The following is a 13,142-nucleotide window of genomic DNA, read 5'->3' as shown; positions in this document are numbered from 1 at the left end:
GAGTATTTGGTGTTAGAATAATATTTTCCATTTAAGTGTTGCTAAATGCTGCTATACAGTGATGAGCGCACTAATAACTGGCAAAATAAGGCGAAAGATGGAAAACATATTAAGTTGTGAGATAAAAAGAGACAAACCTAGTGGAGGTGTTCAATTTAGATTGACATTATATTGACCGTTTCCCACCTTTAGACGTATCGGACGAGTTTGAGAAATGCCACTGTCACAGTGACAGTTTTAGTTGATGTACTCCTCTGATCCACCGTCTAAAGGTGGGAAACAATCAGCATAATGTTAATTTATATGTTACTATGTCTAAATTTAACAACTCTACTAGCTTTATTTCTTTTTATCTCACAATTTAATGTTTTCCATCTTTTGCGCTATTTTGCCGGTTATTAGCGCGCTCATCACTGTACATATAAGCTTTTATAGAGTTATTAAAAAATATGATACTTATAATGAATTGTTAGGTCTGGATCCCGCGTATGAAAAAAAAGTTGATTAATAGCAAGCTGAAAATTTGTTAATAGCTTAAGGGTGACTAGTCGGATAAACTTTGATATGTGGGAACACTGTAACAGGGGCAGTTTTAATTGTGGAACAGGTTAAAAATTTGGAACGGTCAGAACACGAAAACGGCACATTTATTTTGTCCGACAGAACAGACTTAAACTCTCCGAACAGAAATTAAACTCTCATGCAAAAATCAGACTGCTATTTATCACCTGTCACAATTCCTGTCATTTGACATATTCTACATGTTCCACTCATTAAAACGCCCATTTGGTGAACATGTTTTTTTGTGGGTTACATACAATTTAATGCAGAATACACCTAAGTCCTGTAAGAATAATTGATTTTATAACGATTTAAAATATTCATATATTTCTGAAACCACCTTAGTCCCACAGAAATACATGTACTTAGGTTGTTTCTGAAATAAGCGATTCAATTTATTTTTAATTCTATTCTATTCTAACGAAAAAAGTGGTCCTAGTGAGCAGACCTACTTAACAAGTACTTGCATTTAACCGATTACTGAAATGATCGTCACGAAACTGTCACTGGACGATAATAATTTTTGTTGGAACAATTGGAAGGATGATACAATCAACGAACAACTTTTTGTTGGAATGCATTTTGTTTACTGCTTAGGAGTGCGATCTTTACATGACTGTTTTTCATTGTGTTGGAGCAAACCTATTATTATTATATTATATTTCACATTATATTTTAGTAAAATATACAGTGAGAGCCACCGTACTAGACACATGGGTAGGTACCTAATTGCTATGCTTATGGGCTAATCCGGTCCGTTCTCAGATGTGACTTTCATCCCTGTCATGTTAGGTACTGTCAAGAAACTATTGAAAATAATTGTTTTTCAATACAAAAAATACATTAGGTAATAGTAGAGGAAAGTAACCAAATATGGAATAGTGCCCTAATATGGAATTCCTTGTTTTCTCCGAAAATATAAGTTGGAAGCGCACTACAAGACTATCCTCTATTTCAGTCGCTCTCTTTATTATCGTATTCACACCTCTGTGTCAGATGCGCGAACGATACGTTTCTGACAGGAGCGTTTTCTTTTATCGTCTCGCAGAAAATTTCAAAGGTAAATATATTCAACGAGTATTATTGGTTATTATGCATGAATACAGACTTGTTATGCTATTGTGTATATCAATAGTACCTTAATTTTGATATTTTATGACCTTCTGTAATTAAAACATTACGAATTGAAAAAATGTTGATACTAGTTTGAACTAATGTACAAATCCAAATATGGACAGTCGTTGGTGCCTAATTATGGAATAGTGGATTAAGTGTAAGTGGGCTCATTATGATTGTGCTGGTCCAGAGTTTCATACACGGATCTGTGATGTCTGCAAGTGAATTAAGAGGAAAGAGTAGCGATCAACAGGTAGCAAAAACGCGTTCCAAGATTGCGGCTGTAATTTTCAATATTTTTTCGAGATATTTGGTACACTTATTCGTAATATAATAAAGAATGGCGGTACAGAGCCCAATTTGAAAAATATATTAATATGTGGAAATTACTCTGTAATTAAATACAATTTAAAAAAAACGAGCCTGTACCGCCATTAAGAAGAATAAAAAAATACACTTTCTTCAAATAAACTTTTTTATCCGATGCCTAGATTTTGTGTCATTTTGGAACTACTAAATTTTTTTATTTCATTAGTAGTTCCAAAATGAAGAAAGTGTATTTTTTTGTTCTTCTTAATGGCGGTACAGGCTCGCTTTTTTAATATTTTATTTAATTACAGAGTAATTTCCACATATTAATATATTTTTCAAATTGGGCTCTGTATCGCCATTCTTTATTATATTACGAATACGTGTGCCAAATATCTCGAAAAAATATTCAAAATTACAGCTGCATTCTTGGAACGCGTTTTCGCTACCTGTTGATCGCTACTGTTTCCCCTTAAGCTACTTCTTTCATTTTTACAATTTTCTTTAGACTTAAATTTATTTGATCTCAGATGTTTATGTCAATTTTTGTTATTGATATGTTGGTTTATGCCTATATTCCATATATGGGTACCTATTCCATATTTGGTTACTCATTTGGGATTTTGTTTTTTTGTCCGATTTTTTTTTGTTAATTAAGATATTTAATAAAAGGCTGTTAATTACTACATAAAAATGTATGACTGATGTGTCATAACATTAAATTGTTTTCATTTCTATAAAGGTATTATTTTATATGCCCAAAACAAAATGGCATTCCATAATTGGCGACTTTCCTCTATTATTACTCTGTTTAAAAAAAAAACTTTATTCAAACAATACTTTAAAACTTTAACAAAATGACAACTATAAACGTCAAGATTAGATCAGCTGTATTTAACAGATTGACTGCCAGGCGGTTGTATATGACAGACAGTTCAATAAGTACTGCATGCTACGGCGGTCGTATACAACTGATTTGATACTGTCTGTGATTCTAGTTCCTGTTTTGCCACAGGCCATATAGAGAAGCGGATTTATTGCAGTATTTGACCGCTGTGGCATACAGTCATCGCATATACATATCAGTTTTAGTATAGTATAGTTGATCCAAAAGATGGCATAACCCAGACATCCAAAGTGAAAGTTATCCTTCAACACCAAATTGTTCTATATGGTCCACACAATGTCCAGAAAAAAGTCACACCATTTTGAGCGTCGGGTTTGGGGGGAGAGGGGGGAGAAATTGGTAAATTCATAGTTTTTTACGTTTTGTGTCAATATTTCTAAAACTATGCGGTTTAGCATGAACAACCCTCTATACAAAATTGTTCTACATTAAATTTGAAATAAAAAAGGCCCTATGCATAATCTTTCTAAAATGAATGGTTCCAAAGTTACGGAGGTTGTATAATATAACTGGCCCAAAAAAAGGCCTAACCCAAACATCCAAAGTAAAAGTTTTCCTCCAACACCAAATTGTTCTGTATGGTCCACATATTGTTCAGTAAAAAGTCACACCATTTTGAGCGTCGGGTTTGGGGGGGAGAGGGGGAGAAATCGGTAAATATAAAAAGTATCGAAAACCTCCACTTTTCACCCTCCGTAACACTGGAACCTTTGATTTTATGACAATTATGTATAGAACCTTTTTTGTTTTAAATTTTATGTAGAACATTTTTCTATAGAACATTCTTTAAACTAAAGCATAGTTTTAGAAATATTGACGAAAAAGGTAAAAAAACTACTAATTTACAGATTTCTCCCCCATCTCCCCCCAAATCGGACGCTCAAAATGGTGTAACTTTTTACTGAACAATATGTGGACCATATAGAACAATTTGGTGTTAAAGGAAAACTTTTACTTTGGATGTCTGGGTTAGGCCTTTTTTTGGACCAATTATACTATACTACCTCTGTAACTTTGGAACCATTCATTTTAGAAGGGTTATGCATAGGGCCTTTTTTATTTCAAATTTAATGTAGAACAATTTTGTACAGAAGGTTTTTCATGCTAGACCGCATAGTTTTAGAAATATTGACGAAAAACAAAAACTACGAATTTACCAATTTCTCCCCCCCCCCCCCCAAACCTGACGCTCAAAATGGGGTGACTTTTTTCTGAACATTATGTTGACCAAATAGAACAATTTGGTGTTGGAGGATAACTTTCACTTTGGATGTCTGGGTTTGGGTCTAACTATACCATACTATTTTCATTTTGGCAGAATAGGGGAGCATAAATGATATGGAAATTTTGAGTAAAGAATATAAATATGTAAAAAATAATAATTATTCCAAACTAAATAACATACAAAAGTTAAAGAAGAACATGAAAGAAATTAAAAATTATCAGTTATTTGGAATGTTTGTTGAAACAATCTAAACCAGTCATCAGCAAAGTGTGGCTCCGGAGCCGCATGTGGCTCTTTGGCTCCTTAGGTGTGGCTCTGGCACAAATACCCATGGAAAGCGCAATAATATTTTCCTTTAAAAATTGGTAGGAAAACATTACATCTTATTCTGATAAATTAGCTTTTATTAAACTTACAAACTTTAGCAATTGTCAAAAACCCTCTTAATGCTACAACAACTGAGTTGAAATTTTCTCCTTTTGAAATTAACATTAATAGCTTTGAAATAAAATTTCTGGATTTAAAAAACAAGGAGGTATGGAGCTCTAAATGCGAACGTCTTTGTGTTGAATTGGAAATGTTGGAGAAGAAAAAATATTCACAACACAAGAAGTGGTCTGCTTTGAATGACCTGGAGAAGGAAGACATGATCAGTTTCAACGCTTGAAATAATAATCCTGATTCTTATGATCGGCTAAAAATGCTCGTATTTGCTGTTCTTTCCATTTTCGGTTCTACATATCAACATAAACAAAATTGGATATTGTGCCAAAAATTTTGTAAAAAATACAGTGTTGTAGGAAATAAAACTCTACAAAACGAAAGAAAATATAGGTTTCTACGATGATTAAAAACGAAGATATCGCCAAAAAACGAAAAAACACATTTTAATTTGTTGGGGGGTTAGAGGTTTAAACATTTTTTTTGGTCGAATACTTTTTGATGTAGAACGTGTGGCTCTTTTATTTTTGGAATAGCGCTGGGAGCTTTTTTCACTATGTTAACCTACTGACTAGACCCTAGCGCAGATTTTTTGGCTCCCAATTTTTTTTCAATTGTTGTAATGTTCATATTTGGCTCTTTGGCTAAAAAGTTTGCCGACCACTGATCTAAACAATGGTGAGGTTGACCTTCACAAGTGTCACAGTAAGTTACTACTTTTTTGACCCGATTTTTTGTTGTTTTTCCGAATCTTCTCTTTATAACAACCTTTACTGTATTTTTTCATTTTATTATATGGATTTTTCACCAAAGTATGAATTTGCATCGCTTTCGAACAGAACAGAATGACCGCCTGAATGACCACTTGGCACCACAGGAATAAGTATGTCAGCTACGTCCCGGCGGTCGTATTTGACCGCTGACATATTTTTTCAAAAATTGGGACTAATAAATAAAATTGGTGAAACATTATTAATGGAAGTATTTCAGTTTGTTGCCACATCCACTTTTTTTAACTTGGCACCATGGACTTTTTTAAACATTTTTTTGTGGCAGTCTACCTTAATACAGTACAGTTAATACAGCTGATCTATTATTTGTCAAAACTTTCTATATTCAAAAGTCAAATAAGTCAGGAAATATCAATCTGAACCATCTTTTCTTTTCTATATCCAGTTTCTATACGCTCTGAGCTTCGCTGGTGGCGCTCCTAGCGGATTACTAATTCAACTTTCACCGGTAATTTTTAATTTTATTATTTAATTGTTATCGCTTAATATTTACAACGCAAAAAAGTAATTAAATTGTAATCGATTTTTTTAAGATTTTGCTAATCATTTTGACGTTCTATTGATAAAATATGAATTTCTTACTTCGGATACTTTCACAATTATCGTGTAGATGGCGCTAAGATTATTAGAATAATTTATAATTACATATTACGGAACAGTAAAAAAGTATATTTAAGGTAAAAATATATACCACAGCTTTGACCAACTAATATTTTTTATAATTAATGTTTTTAATTTTAATTATCACATCATGTCCCATCTCTAATTGAATTGGTAAGACGTGTTTATGAGTGCTCGTAACTTTTATCAAGTTTTGTGATTATTACAGCTATAATTAAAAAGCTTTTAAAGCGCCAAAGAAACCATAAACTGACAAAGTGAAATTGTACAGAAAGTGAGTCAAGAAAACAAGCAGAATAATTTGTAAGTACAATTTCTTATATTTACATTTATTGAATAGAACAAAAATATCGCTTGCAAATTAAAGAACTATAAAAACCAGAAACTAATTAGTTCTGATAAGGTGACTTGATTTTGAGCCATCGAGGCGGGCTCGCCACTTTTTCGCAAACCAAACTGTTACAAAATAACGATTGGACTATTAAGTAACGGGAGTGAATATAAGTAAGTGAAAAAAATCTGTATGTGTACAATTTCTTATATTTATTGGGAAAGAACAAAAATATCGTATGCAAATTAACGAACTATAAATAACAGTAACTATTTAGGCTTGATAAGGTGAAGAGCCTCCGCGCTTTTGAGGCGGGCTCGGCACTTTTTCGCAAACCGAACAGTGACAAAACACCGATTGGACTATTAAGTAACGGGAGTGAGTAATACATGCACGCTGCGCCACAAAAAATGGCTTCGAATTTGTTAACACCGGTAAAAATAATGGATAGATACAAAGTGGATTCGGACGACGACACATCAGAAGACCATAGAAAGAGGAACAGAGAAGAAGAGGAAGAATTGTTCCAAAAAAGTAAAAAAGTGTCTAGATCGCCTAACAAAACCCGTAACGAAGATAATAAGCTCGATCAAATTATTAAAATGATGCATGACTTAACCACAGAAACAAAAAATTTAACAACGGAAGTAAAAGAGATAAAGAATGAACAGAGAAAGTACTGGGAGGAATTAAACGACCTGAAAACAGAATTGGAGAAAGTTAAACAAGAAAACCAAACTAAACACAAGGAGAAGGAAGAAATGAAAAAAGAACTAAACTATATGAAAATACGTGTACAAAGACTAGAAAAGGAAAGGAAAGTAAATAATGTTGTAATACAAGGCTTGCCAATAGATACAATCGATAGAAATGCACTGAAACAAACTGTAGGAAACTTCATGGAAAAAGAAATGAATATCAATGTTCAAATCGAAGAAGTTATCAAACTGGGAGAAAAAACATGTTTGGTCAAACTACAGAACAAGTTTGAAAAAGAAAAGATCATGCAAAATAAAGCTAAACTAAAACACATAAAAGGCAATAAAGTATATATAAATAATGACATAACAAAAGAAGAACTACAAACACAGAAAAAAATAAGACAAGTCGCAAATGAAGAAATTAATAAGGGTAAAAGTGTTACAATAAAATATAATAAATTAATAATAGATGGAAAAACACACAAATGGAATCAATACAGCAACCAGCTAGAAGAAGACCAGGGAAATCCAAAAAACTAACAGAAGATGAAAATACACAAACAAAAGCACAAATCACGACAGACAAGGCACAGAAAAAGGAATTGAGCAAGGACGAAAATAGAAATAGAGCAAAAACGAAAGATAAACATGAAATAGACATAAGAGAGAACATATTTATAGGTGCATGGAATGTAAGAACCCTACACGAAACCGGCAAATTGGAGCAGGTAAGCCAAGAGATTGATAAGTACAAATTAGACATTGTCGGACTAAGCGAAACAAGATGGAATGGTAGTGGATCAACCCGAGTAGGTGACCAACAGCTAATGATATATTCTGGGAATACGGATGTAAATGACAAACACGAAAAGGGAGTGGCAATACTGCTAGCCCAAAAGGGGAGAAAGGCTCTAGTAGAGTGGGAACCAGTGTCAGAAAGGATTATTTGGGCGAGACTGAAGGCAAGATATTATAACATAATAGTAATAAATGTATATGCTCCCACAAATAAAAACGACGAAAATGAGAAGGAAGAATTTTACGAGCAACTACAAACAACGTTTAATAAGATTAATAATAAATATAGAAGAGATATAAAAATAGTAATCGGAGACTTTAATGCAAAAATAGGAAATGATAATAAAGGACATGAACATGTGATGGGAAAGGAGGGAATCGGAGAGAGAAACGACAATGGAAATCGATTAATCGAATTTTGTGAGCAAAATGAACTTTTAATAGGCGGAAGCATCTTTAAACATAAGCGGATACATAAGGAAACATGGAAATCACCGGGAGGGAGATACAAGAATCAAATAGACCACATAATAATTGAATATAAATGGAGAAGCTGGCTGCAAGATGTCAGGAGCTTAAGAGGTGCTGATGTGGGATCAGACCACATGCTAATCAAAGCGAGACTAAAAATGAAATTAGCCAGAGATAAAAACCAAAAAATCAGCAGAAGGAACAAGTACAACGTTGATGCCCTAAAACAAGAATGTATAAGAAATAAATTTAGTGAGAAACTGGCAATTAACCGAACAGTATCACAACAAACTGGAGAGTCAGTCGAAGAAACATGGAAATATTTTAAAGAAGTGATGATGAATACAGCAAAAGAAACAATCGGATTAAAAAGAAGACAAAATAAAAAATGGATTACCAAAGACACTCTACTACTGATAGAAGAAAGAAAAAAGATCAAAGAAGAAATTCTACAAAAGGAAGGATCGGAAGAAGAGAGGGCACTTGAAAGGAAATACAAGGCAAAAAACGCAGAAGTAAAAAAACAAGCCAGAAAAGATAAAAGAAACTATATAAATGAGATGCTAAATATATCAGAAGAAGCAGCGAAAGAAAACGACTTACGAACACAATATACAATCATACGAAACTTAACAGGAAAAGCACAACGAAATATACGAGAAGTAAAGGATAAACAAGGAAATAGAATAAAAAATGAGAAAGAAATAATACAAAGATGGAAGGAATACTTCGAAGAGATATATGCTAAGCATGAAATAACTCAAATCATAGAAGATGAAGTAGAATCACCAGAGCTAGAAGTGAATATTGGAGAAATTACAATGGAAGAAATTGGAAACACTCTAAAACTACTAAAAAATGGCAAAGCCGCAGGAATCGACAATATACCCATTGACATAATAAAAGCAGACACCGAGCAGTCAGTAGAGATGCTACATACACTTTTGAATAAAATATGGACGGACGAAGAATTGCCAAAGGAGTGGAAAGAGGGATTGATTATAAAAATACCCAAAAAAGGAGACCTGAGCAAATGCAACAATTGGCGTGCAATAACACTACTAAGTGCCACATCCAAAGTGCTGACCAAAATCATTTTGGAAAGATTGAAGCCGGAACTAGATAAAAAACTGAGAAACAACCAAGCAGGCTTCCGTTCCAACCATTCCACTATTGATCACATTTGCACCCTTAGAATTATCTTGGAACAAACAAATGAATGGAATAAAGATATAGATGTGAGTTTTATCGACTTCGAGAAGGCCTTTGACCGTGTAAATAGGGCACAGATGTGGAAAATCCTTAGATTATATGGGATACCACAAAAAATCATAAACTTTATTAAACTCTTCTACGAAGGATACAAAGCCAAACTAGAACATTCAGGTGAAGTAACAGAAGAGATATCCATAGAAAGTGGAGTCAAACAGGGTTGTGTACTATCCCCTACCCTATTTCTTATTATGATAGATTGGGTAATGAGGAAAGTAATCGACGATCGAACAGGCATCAGGTGGAACCTTTTCAAACAGCTAGAAGATCTCGAATTTGCAGATGACATCTGCCTTATAACTGAACACCGAAATCATATGCAAGCAAAAATTGACAAATTGGCACAGTACTCCGACACGATCGGACTTCGAATAAACACAGAAAAAACTAAACTTCTAAAAAATAATAACCATCCAAATAATAAAATAATGATAAACGGTAAAGAAGTAGAAGAGGTAGACAAGTTCACATATCTGGGATCTGTCATGGAAAGGAGCGGGGGGTGTAAAAAGGATATACAGACGAGAATAACAAAGGCGCAACACGCATTCAACGCTTTAAATAAAATTTGGCAAACAAACGAAATATCGGAAACAACAAAAATTAAAATCTTTAACAGTTGCATTAAAAGTATACTGCTCTATGGAGCAGAAACATGGAAACAGGACGAAAATACAACTAAAAAACTACAAACATTTGTAAACAAATCTCTAAGAAAAATCCTAAAAATATACTGGCCAAATAAAATAACTAATACAGAACTATGGGAAAGGACAAAGCAAACTAACGTATCTACTACAGTCAAGGAAAAAAAATGGAAATGGATCGGCCACACTTTAAGGAAAGACCAAAGCAGCATAGCAAGACAAGCACTTGAATACCAACCAGAGGGAAAAAGAAAGAGGGGCAGACCAGACAACAGCTGGAAAAGAACAACAACGAGAGAACACGAAAAAATTGGACCAAGATGGGGCGAAGTCAAAAAGAGAGCAAAAGATAGAAGAGAATGGAGGGAATTAGTTCACAATTTATCCAGAGAATAAAAACAAAAGAAGATGCGCTGTCCCGGCCAGACAGCAATCTTACACTTTTGGCCAAGAAACGCATAAGCGCCCAATACTCCACAAGGAGGGATGGAACGAGAGAGAGAGAAACTTACAAACTTTAGCAATTGTCAAAAACCCTCTTAATGCTACAACAACTGAGTTGAAATTTTCTCCTTTTGAAATTAACATTAATAGCTTTGAAATAAAATTTCTGGATTTAAAAAACAAGGAGGTATGGAGCTCTAAATGCGAACGTCTTTGTGTTGAATTGGAAATGTTGGAGAAGAAAAAATATTCACAACACAAGAAGTGGTCTGCTTTGAATGACCTGGAGAAGGAAGACATGATCAGTTTCAACGCTTGAAATAATAATCCTGATTCTTATGATCGGCTAAAAATGCTCGTATTTGCTGTTCTTTCCATTTTCGGTTCTACATATCAACATAAACAAAATTGGATATTGTGCCAAAAATTTTGTAAAAAATACAGTGTTGTAGGAAATAAAACTCTACAAAACGAAAGAAAATATAGGTTTCTACGATGATTAAAAACGAAGATATCGCCAAAAAACGAAAAAACACATTTTAATTTGTTGGGGGGTTAGAGGTTTAAACATTTTTTTTGGTCGAATACTTTTTGATGTAGAACGTGTGGCTCTTTTATTTTTGGAATAGCGCTGGGAGCTTTTTTCACTATGTTAACCTACTGACTAGACCCTAGCGCAGATTTTTTGGCTCCCAATTTTTTTTCAATTGTTGTAATGTTCATATTTGGCTCTTTGGCTAAAAAGTTTGCCGACCACTGATCTAAACAATGGTGAGGTTGACCTTCACAAGTGTCACAGTAAGTTACTACTTTTTTGACCCGATTTTTTGTTGTTTTTCCGAATCTTCTCTTTATAACAACCTTTACTGTATTTTTTCATTTTATTATATGGATTTTTCACCAAAGTATGAATTTGCATCGCTTTCGAACAGAACAGAATGACCGCCTGAATGACCACTTGGCACCACAGGAATAAGTATGTCAGCTACGTCCCGGCGGTCGTATTTGACCGCTGACATATTTTTTCAAAAATTGGGACTAATAAATAAAATTGGTGAAACATTATTAATGGAAGTATTTCAGTTTGTTGCCACATCCACTTTTTTTAACTTGGCACCATGGACTTTTTTAAACATTTTTTTGTGGCAGTCTACCTTAATACAGTACAGTTAATACAGCTGATCTATTATTTGTCAAAACTTTCTATATTCAAAAGTCAAATAAGTCAGGAAATATCAATCTGAACCATCTTTTCTTTTCTATATCCAGTTTCTATACGCTCTGAGCTTCGCTGGTGGCGCTCCTAGCGGATTACTAATTCAACTTTCACTGGTAATTTTTAATTTTATTATTTTATTGTTATCGCTTAATATTTACAACGCAAAAAAGTAATTAAATTGTAATCGATTTTTTTAAGATTTTGCTAATCATTTTGACGTTCTATTGATAAAATATGAATTTCTTACTTCGGATACTTTCACAATTATCGTGTAGATGGCGCTAAGATTATTAGAATAATTTATAATTACATATTACGGAACAGTAAAAAAGTATATTTAAGGTAAAAATATATACCACAGCTTTGACCAACTAATATTTTTTATAATTAATGTTTTTAATTTTAATTTCAAATTAATCACTTTGACATTTATGTCAAATTTCCGGTAAAGGTTCAAATGTGATCAACTCAATTTGGATCCCACGTGTTGGGAAACCTGTATACCTTACCTTAGGGCATTATCCTGTTTGCCATGTGACCATCACAGACCTTTTTATTGAAGTATGCACTTTTAAGGCATCTATATTTTATGTAAAGGGTTTTTACCCAGATATTTTTCTTTTGTGGCTCAGCTAGCATCCAGTTTATCGAACACTGATGATGATTTTTTATAAAAATCGAAAACGTTTTGTTGTGATGTAGCCCTTTTAAGGGATTTTTAATAAAAAAAAAAAAAAAATTTATACTTTTTACAAAGGATTTCTTTCCAATTTTGTGATTGATGGTATACAGCCAACTACAGGAAAACTTTTTCTTTTTCTTGTGGATTTTGTCAAATAAATGTTACCAATTTATTCTAAAATGCCACCTTCGTTCGATTACAGAGTAACAGTGTGTTCCGAACAAAAGTGCTTCATAAAAACACTTTATAATCCATTTATTCAAATTAAATGAAACATATTGTGTATTTCTTTAGGTTAGCATTAATAGAAATCTTCAAATATTATTTCTACCCGTATATAATAAAATATGTCTGGTGGCTGTAATTCCAGTGTACTCGGCAAAGTGATTCTAAAAAAGAACATACCTACCACCTAAATATTTCGTGTTGGTATCATGCGACGATTGAGACGTCACAGGCTATGACGCGGATGACGTGCAACGGTTAGTAAATTAGATGAAGTATCTGTGTCTATTAGTATGTTGGAGTTTACTGTATATTAATAATATAAAATATATATTGAAAAATGAGCTAATCAGAATATGAATATGCACATTTGCCAGAAAG

The 13,142-nt window shown here is 33.4% G+C and overlaps 1 protein-coding gene across 1 annotated transcript in view; it reads right to left on the bottom strand.

Annotated features, from left to right (window-relative positions):
• The window catches only part of LOC126881097 (zinc finger protein 345-like), a 43,439-nt gene that overhangs the window by 28,925 nt on the left and 1,372 nt on the right, over positions 1-13,142 (bottom strand). The window lies entirely within an intron of this gene.

The sequence above is a fragment of the Diabrotica virgifera genome, chromosome 3 (assembly GCF_917563875.1).
Source record: "Diabrotica virgifera virgifera chromosome 3, PGI_DIABVI_V3a".
In the NCBI taxonomy this organism is placed as follows: Eukaryota; Metazoa; Arthropoda; class Insecta; order Coleoptera; family Chrysomelidae; genus Diabrotica; species Diabrotica virgifera.
This window is presented reverse-complemented; position numbering and strand designations above follow the sequence as displayed.